At 41.8% G+C, this 16,292-nt stretch overlaps 1 long non-coding RNA gene across 3 annotated transcripts in view; it reads left to right on the forward strand.

Annotated features, from left to right (window-relative positions):
* The first annotated feature begins 2,812 nt into the window (after positions 1-2,812).
* Positions 2,813-16,292, forward strand: part of LOC130705529 (uncharacterized) — a 42,767-nt gene continuing 29,287 nt past the window's right edge. For 2 of the 3 annotated variants that reach the window (XR_009005805.1, XR_009005804.1), the window contains exons 1-2: positions 2,813-2,942; positions 7,200-7,270. This is a non-coding gene — a long non-coding RNA (uncharacterized LOC130705529). Of the gene's footprint in view, positions 2,943-7,199; positions 7,271-12,172; positions 12,507-16,292 lie in introns of those variants that run through there. The other variant, XR_009005803.1, reaches the window with a different exon arrangement.

A 16,292-nucleotide genomic window follows, 5' to 3' on the forward strand; every position in this document is an offset into this window, starting at 1 on the left:
GCCTATGTGGACCTTAGAGCATTTAGCCCATGCTGTGCCCTTAGTAGGTGCTCAACAAATGTTTCTAGATCCACATATGAAATAAAAGTGGCAAAAAAGCCCATGCATTGGTGCTGATGTAGCAGTGCAGGACAGCTGCCAGGCCAGGTGAAACAAAGATCTAAGAGCAAATGGCCTCAGACCACCTCAAAGCACAGAGGCTTTATTTTCCAGAACAGAATCTGCTGGTAGCTTGCCAGCCCTGTCTGCCTCCCAGAGGGCACCTATTTTTTTCCCCTTCTCTTTTCTTCTTTGAGCCCCACACACCTGCATCCTTCTCATATCGAATAAAGGAAGAATTGGAAATACAAGATGCACTTAAGGAAAAGAAGTACTAATTTTGAAGATTATGTTGTGGTTAGGATAATCTCACAATATGAGGAGTTTAGTTTTGATCACTTTCTGCTTATCATATACTTGAAAAAGACAATCACCATATTTAAAACAAACTTTGGGACCTTGGAGGTTCTAAGCCAGTGCCTTCCACACTTGGATGAGCATACACACCTCTGGAGGATCTCACTAAAATGCAGACTCGGACTTGGTAGGTCTGGGTAGAGTCTATCATTTCACATTTCTAACAAGCTCCCAGGTGATGCCTGTGCTCTGGTTCTGTGGACCACACCTTGAGAAATACATGATTTTCAAATTATGTGCAGTAACTAAGTTTCTCAAATCACCTTTCTCACTTTGAGCCCCCATAATGGTGCTGTTCTCTTTTTTTTTTAATTTTATTTTATATTATAGTTGACTTACAATGTTGTGTTACTTTCAGGTGTACAGCACAGTGATTCAGTTATACATATATCCATTCTTTTTCAGATTCTTTTCCCATATAGGTTATTAGAGAAGATTGAGTAGAGTTCCCTGTGATATACAGTAGGTCCTTGTTGATTACCTATTTTATTTTTAAAGGAATTCCTTTATTTTTATTTATTTATTTATTTATTTATTTTTGGCTGTGTTGGGTCTTCATTTCTGTGCAAGGGCTCTCTCTAGTTGCAGCAAGTGGGGGCCACTTTTCATCGCGGTGTGCGGGCCTCTCACTATCTCGTGGCCTCTCTTGTTGCAGAGCACAAGCTCCAGACGCGCAGGCTCAGTAGTTGTGGCTCACGGGCCTAGTTGCTCCGTGGCATGTGGGATCTTCCCAGACCAGGGCTCGAACCTGAGTCCCCTGCATTGGCAGGCAGATTCTCAACCACTGCGCCACCAGGGAAGCCCTTCATTACCTATTTTATATATAGTAGTGTGTATTTGTTAATCCCGAACTCCTAATTTATCCCTCCCCCGCCACGTTTTCCCTTTGATAACCGTAAGTTTGTTTTTGATGTCTGTGAGTCTGTTTCTGTTTTATAAATAAGTTCATTTGTATCATTTTTTTTAGATTCCACATATAAATGCTACCATATGATATTTGGCTTTCTCTGTCTGATTTGCTTCATTTAGTATGATAATCTCTAGGTCCATACATGTTGCTGCAAATGGCATTATTTCATTCTTTTTTATGGCCGAGTAATATTCCATTGTATATATATACCACATCTTCTTTATCCTTTCCTCTCTCAGTGGACATTTAGGTTGCTTCAATGTCTTGGCTATGGTAAATTTTTTGTTGCTGTTCTTAAGGCCCATTTAGCAGACTTCATTTTGTTATAGCTATGTATACGTTAGGAGCAATTGCTTTGAAGGTAGAAGCCATCTCTTCCTGTTATCTTCACATTTTCTTTTATAACCCTCATACTAGCAGCACACAGTAAGTCTTCACAAATGTTTGTTATATGAATAAGTGAGTGAATGAATGGGCAAAGCAAAACTATAAAACTGTATTCCAGGGCACAGTTGTGCCCCTCAGAGAAAGCTAAGTCCAAGAAAACAAATCAAGGTGTTCTATGAAAACTGACCTCTGTCAGGAGCTGACCTCATTGCTTAGGGAAAGGGACCATTTTGAACCGACTGGACCATATGCCCTTTTGGATACCATAGGCTCCCAGTTATACTTTGGAATGTGCCACTAGGAAGGACACACCACATAACATATGGCAGTCACCATACACTGGGTTTTAGTGTTATGAACCTCTGGCAACTTCTCACTACAATCCTGTGTAATTATGCAAATGCTAATTATAGAGCCCATGGAGTATCCAGGCTCTTAGCCTTTTTTGCTTATTTCTCCCTCCTTGTTTCTTTTTGGTCACTTTTCAACATTTTGGCACTATTCATCATGTCATATGCAGAGCTGCTAGTGCGAGCTTACTGTAACAGAGATCTCTTCAGAGCCCTTGTCTTCCTGGGCTTCAAATGCCCGCCCACTGCCAGCCAGAGTCAAGACCCCTGCTGAGCAGGGCCTCCTAGGCCCTTAGGTGCCCGCCCTGTGCCCTTTCTCCGCTTTATCTTTCAGCCTTTGCCACCATACTCTCCACTCCCTCCAGACTGTTTTCCAATCCCTGAGCACATGCTTAGGCTCTGTGTGTTTGCTTTTCCTGTTCGCTTTACCTAAAATGCCTTCTCTCCACCTGGCAACCTCCCATCCCCCGCCCTGTCCAATTGCCCAATCCCACCTTCCCCTGGGGTCCTCCTGAAACTCCAGAAAGAACAAGTCAGTCTTCCGGGGGCCCTGCCTCTTTGCTGCTCCTCTGTTTCTTCATTCATCCCATTGCGTTATCGATGGAGCCCTACTCTGGCCCACCTACCTTCTCCTTTTGTCTCCAGCCCCACCGTGGGCACCCAACTCATGCTCGTTGAAGAAATGGAGTCCACGGGAAAGCACTTTAACCACCGCTATTCACGATAATCCCTCTTCCTTTCTCCTGGCCGTCCAGAAGGAATTCCCATCAATCCAGGACCTGCTTCGTGCCAACTTCATTACCTCCTGTCTTATTTCTTCTTCACAGCTTCTCCGCATGGTAGGTATTATTAACCTTATTGTGTTCACGGGAATGCTGTGGTTCAGGGAAGCTAAAGCACTTGCCCCAGAGCTTTCTGAAGATTTTGTCTGCAGACGTGGGACCCATATTTAGCCATATGCTAAAAATTGGGGCTCTGGAAGCCTAAGTCCCATAAAGTATGTGCTGGAAGCTAGTGCCTCCTTAATAAGGCTGTTGGTTGGGTAGGAAGTCTGTCAGCGGCATCTGAGTCACTCATTCCTGAAACAAGACCTCAGTGTCGAATGGAATTCCCCCTCTTTCCTGCCCCTGGTTCATTTATATGACTCAAGAGGAGGGCACGGTATGTAGGGAGCTCGCTGACTTGGTAGGTATGACTTTGAGGGTGGGGCAGCATTTTCGAACCACAAGTAGCCAGATTATTTCCCCTTTCCAGAGGGGTTATTGTTGGTCATGCTCATGGAGCCATCATTTCAAACTATTTTCAAGAGGTTTTTTTCTTTTGCCATTAATTTAAAGACAGGTGATTTCACGCTTGCTTGTTTCCTTCTTTAGATAGATTGCACCTGTGGGTAATTGACCACTCTAGGATTGATGCAACACAAACACACCTAGTATCTGTGTGATCTTGGACAAATTATCGAACCTCTCTGAGCCTTCACTTCCTCATTTAGAAAATGAGGTTGCTGGGGGCACTACCTGAGAGCACGCATTCGTGAAAACAGGTGCTGAGCCAACAGTAGCTGCTCACAAATATTTGCCGAACCTGAGGTCCCAGCACCTAGTTTTCCCCAACACTTCTTTCTCATCAAAATCCTGCTCATGCACTGAAGTGCGTAAGCAATTCTAGAAACAGTTTGGATATAAATTACGAGCAAATAGTCAATGATATATCTGAATATTTAAATAAGGGTGACCTTTGGGATTCTGTTTCTTCTCCAGAAGAATGTGGGCCACAGTGAAGTGAAGGTAAAATAAAAATGAATGAAACTCATTCACTCACTGAGGATTGAGAGCCAATTGGACCATTAGCATCAGAATCCCCTTTAATGTCCCATCCTAACCTAGGATAATCTCTAGCTGAGGAGTCCTAGAGTTTGGGTGAGTATCAAGAAAGGAGATGTAACTTTAGTGAGAAACAAACTCATCAGGTGATTCTTATAAGGATTAACAGTTTAGGATGACTCAGCTGCTTTTCTTAATTCAGTCAAACTAACAAAAGGTGCTATGGAGAACCAGTCTCCCTGCTGTGGGCACGGTTCTTCCTTCAGGAGACCTCAGACCCATGTTTGGCATTTGTCACACCCCTTGTTGGTTTTCTGTATACAGACCTTTTAAGCCTGAAGGTGGTAAACTGACATGTGTTTTGGAAGGAAGACCATGGAGATGGTAGAATTGCAGCACCGGGGTTTTAAATCACAGCCTGTGATTAGAAGCAAGCAAGAAGATTCATTCTGATATTGCTATTTGGCATTGATTTAGAAAATTCAGAAATTCTGAGAGTCTCTACAGGGAATGCAAAATGAATGAATCAACTCTGTTTGGGTGGAGCGCATTTAATCCAGGGAAATCGGTTTGTGTAAGTTACGACGTGCACTTTGGGGGCCGAATGGTCCTTCCACCTGTGTCTGCTTCCACTTGCTGTCCTTGGAGCAACAGGTGTACTAGCTTCCCCTTAAGTCGGGGAGGGCACCTGGCATTTTGACACCGTTGTTTTGATACAAGTACGTTTGATACAGCCTTAAAAATGAAGCCTAAAAAAAGCCTTAAAAAATCTCTTAGTTTTCAGTTGTTTTATTACCAAATGAAGTAAGACAAAGAGCTTCACCCATCCCCGCCCATCCAGTCCCAGAACGTCACCTCCGTGCTAATCCTCCGGAACTCCTCTGATGTAGGAACTGGGAAGAAGCTGGGCACCAGGGCTGTGTCAGGTCATCAGGGTGGGCGGTAGCTGGTGGAAAATCGCTAGTAACGACACAGCAGTGATGTGCCCTCAGGAAGGTCATTGTCATCCTGAGTGAGTGTCGTTTCTTGTCTGAGAATCTGGGAGTTCTCTGTCTCGTGTCCTCTAATTTTGCTCTTTGAGTTGCAACACCCATAATTATTACTTCCGATTAATAATAGATTGGCAAATACCTCTGCTTTGTGGAAGTTTCTTGATTATGTCAACTTAATTATTCTTCAGACACTACAGGGGGTGGAGGGAAAGGGAGTTATTCGGGACACAATGTAGTCCTTTTTCCTTAGGCGGTCCGGAAAATGTTCATTTATGTTTTTTTTTTTTTTTTTTTAAAGGATTTTCTTATTTATTTATTTATTTATTTATTTTTATTTTTGGCTGTGTTGGGTCTTCGGTTCGTGCGAGGGCTTTCTCCAGTTGCGGCAAGCGGGGGCCACTCTTCATCGCGGTGCGGGGACCGCTCTTCATCGCGGTGCGCGGGCCTTTCTCTATCGCGGCCCCTCCCGTCGCGGGGCACAGGCTCCAGACGCGCAGGCTCAGCAATTGTGGCTCACGGGCCCAGCCGCTCCGTGGCATGTGGGATCCTCCCAGACCAGGGCTCGAACCCGTGTCCCCTGCATTAGCAGGCAGATTCTCAACCACTGCGCCACCAGGGAAGCCCCATTTATGTTTTTAATAATTTTCTCAGTACACATTTTATAGAGGTTTGTTCAATATTATTAAATTCCCTTATGATGACAGTTTGGAGGGGCCCCTCCTGTGAGACTCAGTTTGAATAGACTTTTCAAAAATATTTTTTCTGCCTTAAAAGTGGTTTTTGAAAAATGAGTAAAAGATACACACGGCAAAAGAAAAATCAAACGCACGACTATGGCAACGGTAGAATGATCAGTCTTTGCTGGGGCTTAGAGGGAAGGAGGGTGGAATGGGTGGGCAGAGGGGATGTTGAGGGCAGTGAAACTGTTCTGTGTGATACGATAAGGGCAAACACACGTCATATACATTTGTCAAAACCCACAGAATGTTTAACATCAAGTGAACCCTAATGTGCACTGGGGGCTTTCATAATCACTTATCAGTATTGGCTCATCAATTGTAAGACGGGAACCCCCCACCAGTGCACGACGTTAGTGATGGGGTGTGGTAGCTGAGGGAGTACATCCTGTACTTCCTGCCCATTTCTTCTGTAAACCTGAAACTGCTCAAAAGTAAATTAAAAAAAAAGACTTTAGAAAATAAGTAAAAGATGCATATGGTAAAAAATGTACGATGTATAAAATAGATGACTAATGAGAACCTACTGTATAGCACAGGGAACTCTACTCAATGTTCTGTGGTGATCTAAATGGGAAGGAAATCTAAAAACGAGGGGATATATGTATACGTATAACTGATTCACTTTGCTGTATAGCAGAAACTAACACAACATTGTAAAGCAACTATGCTCCAATAAAAACTATTTTTAAAAAAATAGAGTTTGTGGGGAGGGAGTTGTCCCCATTTCTGATTCTCAGTCCTCTGCATCCCACCCCAGAGGCAGTGATGTTTGTCAGTTTAAAAAATATCCTTCCAGAGATATTCTCTCCGAGCACACGCACATGTAAATATGATCTCCTATCTTTTTAAATACAAATATTGCATGTTATATATAATTTTCATTAAAAGGAAATAAAATATAAGACTAATACAGAACAGAAAACAATAGAGTAGGCAAAAATCCCCCATAAATGGTGGAGGCAGGGATGGAGCAAGGTCAGGGGTTCAAATGGGGTTTGGTGATACCCGAGAGAGGTGTTTGACAGGGTGGTTCTGAGGCAGTTCTGGCAAAATCGCTGCCCCCCAAAGCTGTATCAAAACAGCCTGCTTCTGTCTCTGATTAGACAGTACTGTGAAAGCTGTATAATCTAAGGGTTGTTCTCTTCAAGACCTTGGCAAGCAGTCCATTCATTCCGGTGACATCATCTCTCAAATGTTTTTGGAACCTCTCCTCTGTAATTGGCCTTCAGAGTCTGCCAGACAGTTTGTTTTGTTGCATTTTTTAAAACTGAGAAAGGGGATCATCTGATGACTCTGAGCCCCCGGGGGGGGTGTGAGCCCCGGGGACAAAAATGTGGAGCTGTCTGTGCACCTGAATTTGTTAATGTGGTCGTGCTGTTGTTTGCTTTTTGTGTAACAGAAAAAGCGAACAAACCAACACCCCCAGCCTGCTCCCACCACCTGCATTGCGGTAGGATAAACATGGATGCAGGGGGCTGCTTTGCATCTGAGAAAAATGAATGCTAATATGGCAGCTTGATTTGTTTCTGACATTTTTCCAGGTTAAATTAAATGACATCCAAGGAATGAAGACCTTAGACCTGCGCTGTCCAGTACAATAGCTACAAGCCACGTGAGTTGAGTACTTGCCACTCAGTAATGTACTAAACACAATTTGCTTATTTATTAGCTTATTGTTCATTGTCTCTCCTTGCCCTCACCTCACCCCACCCCACTAAAGTATAAGCTCTGTAAGCCAGGGATCTTCGATTTATCTACTTATGTATCTAAGTATTTGCACACAGTAGGTTCTCAGTAAATGTTTGTTGAATGAATGAATGAAAGACCTCACCTTCATGCCTGAAAACCTTTCTCTCTGGTTGGGAAGGGAGCAAAGGTACACACAGGAAACATGTCGAGAAGAACACAGGAGATACATACACACGTACATATATATGCATGCACGTGTACATACAGAGTGTGTGGTATGGGTTATAAATGCTATTAGAATTCACAGAAAGGAAATAGTGAGGTCTGGAGGCAGGCTTGAGCTGAAACGTGAGCACGGGACCTGGAGTCTGTGTGAGAATCAAGAAAGGAGATGTTACTCAGTGAGACAGATGGTAAGTGAAGCTCCAAGAGGGTGCTTGTGAAGAGGAGGAGCAAAGGACTGAGACCTTGGTTTTAGGGGGACACCTACAGTTAGGGCGTGGGAGCAGGAAGAGAAACCAGCCAAGGAGTGAGGAAAGAGAAAGTCAAGGGGATAAGGGAACCTGGGAGTGCTCTGTGGCCAGAAGCCTAGGAAGCAAATCTGAAGGAAGGGAATGCAATCAGGAGCCAGTACGGAATATAAACACGCACAGTGAAGGTAGCTTTTGACCTAAGGGGAGTTACTAGATTTTTTTTTTTTTTAATTTTTATTTATTTATTTATTTATTTATGGCTGTGTTGGGTCTTCGTTTCTGTGCGAGGGCTTTCTCTAGTTGTGGAGAGCGGGGGCCACTCTTCATCGCGGTGCGCGGGCCTCTCACTGTCGCGGCCTCTCTTGTTGCGGAGCACAGGCTCCAGACGCGCAGGCTCAGTAGTTGTGGTTCACGGGCCCAGTTGCTCCGCGGCATGTGGGATCTTCCCAGACCAGGGCTCGAACCCGTGTCCCCTGCATTAGCAGGCAGATTCTCAACCACTGCGCCACCAGGGAAGCCCGGGAGTTACTAGATTTTGTTGTCACTTGCTAGATTTTGAACTGCCAGGTATAGTTATTGCAGTTTGGATAGTTGCCAGTAGGTGCTGCCCTGCTTAAGTTTGATTGGTTCATGAATAACCGGGAGACCATAGATGGATCGCCCTACCATCCAGTCTCTTAGCATTTTCCTCTAAAATAGAAATCTCCTCTAAAATATGTATCTCCTTTGTAAAAATAAGCTATTATTAATTTCCACTTATCAAGAAAGTGCTACATAATTTAGAGTAACTAAATATAGGTTAAATTCCATTGACATTAAACTCAATTATATTATTAGTCTTTCCTTAGCTAAGTCTTGGCTTTTTTGTTCTTTCCTAATTTAAAGGAATTTTTCTAATTTAAAGGAATCATACTTATTAGAGTAAAACTATAGGTCTAGGTTTGCTTGAGACAGTCCCTGATTTCGCCTCTTATTCTGGCATCCCGTCTGGATTTGCCTTTGTCCCAGATGTTCCTTTTTTTTTTTTTAAATAAATTAATTTTTAAATTTTTGGCTGTGTTGGGTCTTCATTGCTGCGCGTGGGCTTTCTCTAGTTGCGGCAAGCGGGGGCTACTCTTCGTTGCGATGTGTGGGCTTCTCGTTGCGGTGGCTTCTCTTGTTGTGGAGCACGGGCTCTAGGCACGCGGGCTTCAGTAGTTGTGGCACGCGGGCTCAGTAGTTGGGGCGCACAGGCTTAACTGCTCTGCGGCATGTGGGATCTTCCCGGACCAGGGCTCGAACCCATGTCCCCTGCATTGGCAAGCGGATTCTTAACGACTGTGCCACCAGGGAAGTCCCCAGATGTTCCTTTTTAAGGGAGGTACTGTTTCTACTAGTACAGAGATAAGCAGGGGTGGGTTTGGTAGCTTTTACTCCTTGACCAATAGTATGTGAGACACAGTGCAGCAGCCAGAGTTCTCCCTTCAACACATGGTTAAGTCTGAAACACAGCTAAGCATCAGGCCTCTTTTCTAGTAGCTTTCCAGATGTAGCCTAACTCCTTTTCAAAGACAGTATGCAGCATGTTTGCTGATGAAATGAAGTGCTCTGGACAGGGGCAGCGAGGGATAACGAACGCCCTTTCTTCCCAGGTGCTGGCAGTTGATGCTGCTGGACCAGGTGCTGGTTGCTGCTGCTGACTTGGTAAACCAGCCAGTTGTGCTGTGACCCATCCTTTGGTCTGTGCGACGCTGTATCCTCAAAGTGCCGGTCTGCAGTCAATGGGGCCAATGTGAAATATGAGAAAATACAGACTAATATAGGTGTACTTGAGATATGTTTAGGGAAGAGGCTAAGAAGTTCTACCTCAGAGCTGATAGGGAGTATCTGAAAGCTGCTGCTACATTGGTTGTGTCGTTTACCGTATTGTGTAAATCTGCATCTAGTGTTTATATTGCTTAGTGTGGTAGGCTGGAAAATGTCCTCCTCCCCCTGAAGATGTTCCTGCCCCAATCCCTGGAACCTGTGAATATATTACATCTCACATGTCAAAAGCCATTTTGAAAATGTAGGTCAGTTATGGGTCTTGAAATGGAGAGATTATTCTGGATGATCTAGGTGGGCCTGATGTACTCAAGGGTCCTTATATGAGGGACGCAGGAGCTCAGAGTCAGTAGTAGATGTTACCACCAAACCAAGAGTTTGGAGTGATGTGAGGAAGGGGTCATGAGCTAAGGAATACGAGTGGACTCAAGAAATTGAAAAAGGCAAGGAAATGGACTCTCCCCTCTGAGCCTCCAGAAGGAACCAGCTTAACTAACATTTTGACTTTAGCCCAGTGAGACTGATTTTGGACTTCTGACCCCCAGAACTGTAAGACAATACATTCGTATTATTTTAAGTCACTAAGTTTGTGGTAATTTGTTATAGCAGCAATGGGAATCTAGCCCATTTAGAATGCCTTTTTATTTTGCAATAAATCTTTCTGCCAACAATCAGCTGAAAAAAATGAAAAGTTCGTACTTAATGAAAAATTAGATGCTCAGATGTCTGTGTCTCAATGATAGTCGATAATGAAACTATAACATGAACAAAGCATTTGTCAACATTTATGGTCCACAGTGGGGGAACCATAATGATATCACTGGCTGCAGAAAAAGCGGAAGACACACATCCGTTGAGGCTGCATCAGCATCTACTTAAAAGTTTTGCTCAGCTGCAGAAGATGTATTTACATATTGCTCAGTGAAGCATGACTTTTTATTTAGATCAAATACCATTTCTTCTAGATTAATTTCACTCATTTTCAATTCCAAGTTTTCCTATATATATACTAAAAAGGGAAGCAATTGATATTAATGTGGCTTCATTGGTAGCAGAAGAAACTTTTTTTTTTTAATAAATAAGTCTTCTGATTGCTTTTAGATTAAAATCAATTTTAAATGTTTAATCGAAGTAGTCAATGAAGGAAGGGCCAAAAAAACTTTAATGTTGGAAGCTTTTAACAAACTGAAGCCATCAAAAACCAAGTTGCAAATAGGGGTATATTGAACATTATCCCTAAAAAGGCAAAGGAGAAATTGAACAATTAAACATTGAGGGCTCAGATGTTACAAGATTTAATTTAAAAAATCTGTATGTTATTTGTCATTTTTCCCTTGCTGCTTTCAATAATTTTTCTTTGTCTTTAATTTTTGCCAATTTGATTACTGTGTGTCTCGGTGTGTTTCTCCTTGGGTTTTTCCTGTATGGGACTCTCTGTGCTTCCTGGACTTGGGTGGCTATTTCCTTTCCCATGTTAGGGAAGTTTTCAACTATAAGCTCTTCAGATATTTTCTCGGGTCCTTTCTCTCTCTATTCTCCTTCTGGGACCCCTATAATGCGAATGTTGTTGTGTTTAATGTTGTCCCAGAGGTCTCTTAGGCTGTCTTCACTTCTTTTCATTCTTTTTTCTTTATTCTCTTCTGCAGCAGTGAATTCCACCATTCTGTCTTCCAGGTCACTTATCCATTCTTCTGCCTCAGTTATTCTGCTATTGATTCCTTCTAGTGTATTTTTCATTTCAATTATTGTATTGTTCATCTCTCTTTGTTTGTTCTTTAATTCTTCTAGGTCTTTGTTAAACATTTCTTGCATCTTCTCGATCTTTGCCTCCATTCTTTTTCCGAGGTCCTGGATCATCGTCACTATTATTACTCTGAATTCTTTTTCTGGAAGGTTGCCTATCTACACTTCATTTAGTTGCTCTTCTGGGGTTTTATCTTGTTCCTTCATCTGGTACATAGCCTTCTGCCTTTTCATCTTGTCTATCTTTCTATGAATGTGGTTTTTGTTCCATAGGCTGCAGGATTGTAGTTCTTCTTGCTTCTGCTGTCTGCCCTCTGGTGGATGAGGCTATCTAAGAGGCTTGTGCAAGTTTCCTGATCTTGGCTACTTTTAAAGAAAGAATTTTACTTTTTAAAATAACTTTGGAATATAACTATTTTATGAGTTCACCAATACAATAAATTCAATTTGCCCATTAAAAATACATATTTCAAAGTTTATATAATTTTAATTTATTTTTGCGTTCATTTTCACTTTCAAAAGTGTATAGGTTTGAGAGATAAATAGTTAGCCTGCTTATGGGTTTTCTCATTTATAAGTCCTGGGGCACTGGCTGCCTGTTGACCTCTCTGTTAGTCACATGGATTTTTGTCTTTGCTGATTTATTTGAGAATCATTGATGACCTGCCTGCTTCATGATTGTACTCTGGGTTTAACTTCTTCCACCAGCTAATATTACTCTTGCTAAAACTACTTTGTTAATCTCAAGGAAGCCCTTAGGGACTTCCGTGGTGGTGCAGTGGTTAAGAATCTGCCTGTCAATGCAGGGGGCATGGGTTCCAGCCCTGGTCCGGGAGGATACCACCTGCCACCGAGCAACTAAGCTGGTGCACCACAACTGCTGAGCCTGCGCTCTAGAGCCCGTGACCCACAACTACTGAAGCCTGCTCACGTAGAGCCCGTGCTCTGCAAGAAAACAAGGTGCCACCGCAGTGAGAAGCCTGAGCACCGCAACGAAGGTATCCTGAGCACCGCAATGAAGAGTATTCCCCGCTCACCACAACTAGAGAAAGCCTGTGTGCAGCGATGAAGACCCAACACAGCCAAAAATAAATAAAAAAAAAATAAATAAATTTATATTAAAAAGAAGGAAGCCCTCAAATTCCTTTTTCCTGGATGAGTCCTACTTCACATTTCCTCTTTTGGAGGATACACACACATGCGCACGCACACACACGCAAACACACACACGAGAAGAGAGCCCACCTCAACTTGGCTCCAGTGATTTTTTTCCCTAACCAGGAATGATTTCCTTGGAAATCAAATTTCTACTAATTTTGGTATCTCTGTTTCCTGTGAAAGTTGTTTTGCATCAAATTTCTTGTAATTGCTTAAGTAGCCCCGCAATTACCAGCCTTTAAAACATGTAAAGGTAGTTTTATCTTTCCTCTCCTGTTGAATATTTTAAACATATTTAACAAAGTGGAGTTATTTTAAGATAAAATTTCACACAATTCTAATATGTGGCCTTATGGAGAACTGACTAGTGAATTGGTATACAGGAAGCCAATCATTGGGAAACGATGCAAGTTTAGATTGATCTTTTGGATAATGTTTGTTATTAGTTCTTTGTTGACATGAATTTTAATAAATCATTTCAATGTATTTTATAAAATTTTATTTCATAAATATGTATTAGGAAAAATAGTTTAAAATATAAGACCAGGGATTAAGGTTTTACTGAGCTCTGACCGCCACAGCAACAGTCAGCTCTACCCACCACCAGAGCCTCCCATCAAGCCTCTTAGCCTCAACCACCAGAGGGCAGACAACAGAAGCAAGAAAAACTACAATCCTGCAGCCTGTGGACCAAAAACCACAGTTACAGAAAGACAGAGAAGATGAAAAGGCAGAGGGCTATGTACCAGATGAAGGAACAAGAAAAAACCCCAGAAAAACAACTAAATGAAGTGGAGATAGGCAACCTTCCAGAAAAAGAATTCAGAATAATGATAGTGAAGATGATCCAGGACCTCGGAATAAGAATGGAGGCAAAGATTGAGAAGATGCAAGAAATGATTAACAAAGACCTAGAAGAATTAAAGAACAAACAAACAGAGATGACCAATACAATAACTGAAATGAAAACTACACTAGAAGGAATCAATAGCAGAATAACTGAGGCAGAAGAACGGATAAGTGACCTGGAAGACAGAATGGTGGAATTCACTGCTGTGGAACAGACTAAAGAAAAAAGAATGAAAAGAAATGAAGACAGCCTAAGAGACCTCTGGGACAACATTAAACGCAACAACATTCGCATTATAGGGGTCCCAGAAGGAGAAGAGAGAGAGAAAGGACCAGAGAAAATATTTGAAGAGATTATAGTCGAAAACTTCCCTAACATGGGAAAGGAAATAGCCACCCAAGTCCAGGAAGCGCAGAGAGTCCCATACAGAATAAACCCAAGGAGAAACACGCCGAGACACATAGTAATCAAAGTGGCAAAAATTAAAGACAAAGAAAAATTACTGAAAGCAGCAAGGGAAAAACGACAAATAACATACAAGGGAACCCCCATAAGGTTAACAGCTGATTTCTCAGCAGAAACTCTGCAAGCCAGAAGGGAGTGGCATGATATACTTAAAGTGATGAAAGGGAAGAACCTACAACCAAGATTACTTTACCCAGCAAGGATCTCATTTAGATTTGATGGAGAAATCAAAAGCTTTACAGACAAGCAAAAGCTAAGAGAATTCAGCACCACCAAACCAGCTCTACAACAAATGCTAAAGGAACTTCTCTAAGTGGGAAACACAAGAGAAGAAAAGGACCTACAAAAACAAACCCAGGGCTTCCCTGGTGGCGCAGTGGTTGAGAATCTGCCTGCTAATGCAGGGGACACGGGTTCGAGCCCTGGTCTGGGAAGATCCCACATGCCACGGAGCAGCTGGGCCCGTGAGCCACAATTGCTGAGCCTGCGCGTCTGGAGCCTGTGCCCCGCGACGGGAGGGGCCATGATAGAGAAAGGCCCGCGCACCGCGATGAAGAGCGGTCCCCGCACCGCGATGAAGAGTGGCCCCCGCTTGCCGCAACTGGAGAAAGCCCTCGCACGAACCGAAGACCCAACACAGCCAAAAATAAATAAATAAATAAATAAATAAATAAATAAATAAGAAAATCCTTTAAAAAAAAAAAAAAAAACCCAAAACAATTTAAGAAAATGGTCATAGGAACATACATATCGATAATTACCTTAAACGTGAATGGATTAAATGCCCCAACCAAAAGACATAGACTGGCTGAATGGATACAAAAACAAGACCCATATATATGCTGTCTACAAGAGACCCACTTCAGACCTAGGGACACATACAGACTGAAAGTGAGGGGATGGAAAAAGATATTCCATGCAAATGGAAATCAAAAGAAAGCTGGAGTAGCTATACTCATATCAGATAAAATAGACTTTAAAATAAAGCATGTTACAAGAGACAAGGAAGGACACTACATAATGATCCAGGGATCAATCCAAGAAGAAGATATAACAATTATAAATATATATGCACCCAACATAGGAGCACCTCAATACATAAGGCAACTGCTAACAGCTATAAAAGAGGAAATCGACAGTAACACAATAATAGTGGGGGACTTTAACACCTCACTTACGCCAATGGACAGATCATCCAAAATGAAAATAAATAAGGAAACAGAAGCTTTAAATGACACAATAGACCAGATAGATTTAATTGATATATATAGGACATTCCATCCAAAAACGGCAGATTACACGTTCTTCTCAAGTGCACACGGAACATTCTCCAGGATAGATCACATCTTGGGTCACAAATCAAGCCTCAGTAAATTTAAGAAAATTGAAATCATATCAAGCATCTTTTCTGACCACAACGCTATGAGATTAGAAATGAATTACAGGGAAAAAAACGTAAAAAAGACAAACACATGGAGGCTAAACAATACGTTACTAAATAACCAAGAGATCACTGAAGAAATCAAACAGGAAATAAAAAAATACCTAGAGACAAATGACAATGAAAACACGACGACCCAAAACCTATGGGATGCAGCAAAAGCGGTTCTAAGAGGGAAGTTTATAGCTATACAAGCCTACCAAAGAAACAAGAAAAATCTCAAGTAAACAATCTAACCTTACACCTAAAGAAACTAGAGAAAGAAGAACAAACAAAACCCAAAGTTAGCAGAAGGAAAGAAATCATAAAGATCAGAGCAGAAATAAATGAAATAGAAACAAAGAAAACAATAGCAAAGATCAATAAAACTAAAAGTTGGTTCTTTGAGAAGATAAACAAAATTGATAAGCCATTAGCCAGACTCATCAAGAAAAAGAGGGAGAGGACTCAAATCAATAAAATCAGAAATGAAAAAGGAGAAGTTACAACAGACACCACAGAAATACAAAACATCCTAAGAGACTACTACAAGCAACTCTATGCCAATAAAATGGACAACCTGGAAGAAATGGACAAATTCTTAGAAAGGTATAACCTTCCAAGACTGAATCAGGAAGAAACAGAAAATATCAACAGACCAATCACAAGTAATGAAATTGAAACTGTGATTAAAAATCTTCCAACAAACAAAAGTCCAGGACCAGATGGCTTCACAGGTGAATTCTATCAAACATTTAGAGAAGAGCTAACACCCATCCTTCTCAAACTCTTCCAAAAAATTGCAGAGGAAGGAACTCTCCCAAACTCATTCTATGAGGCCACCATCACCCTGATACCAAAACCAGACAAAGACACTACAAAAAAAGAAAATTACAGACCAATATCACTGATGAATATAGATGCAAAAATCCTCAACAAAATACTAGCAAACAGAATCCAACAACACATTAAAAGGATCATACACCACGATCAAGTGGGATTTATCCCAGGGATGCAAGGATTCTTCAATATA

The sequence above is a fragment of the Balaenoptera acutorostrata genome, chromosome 17, assembly GCF_949987535.1.
Source record: "Balaenoptera acutorostrata chromosome 17, mBalAcu1.1, whole genome shotgun sequence".
NCBI lineage: Eukaryota > Metazoa > Chordata > Mammalia > Artiodactyla > Balaenopteridae > Balaenoptera > Balaenoptera acutorostrata.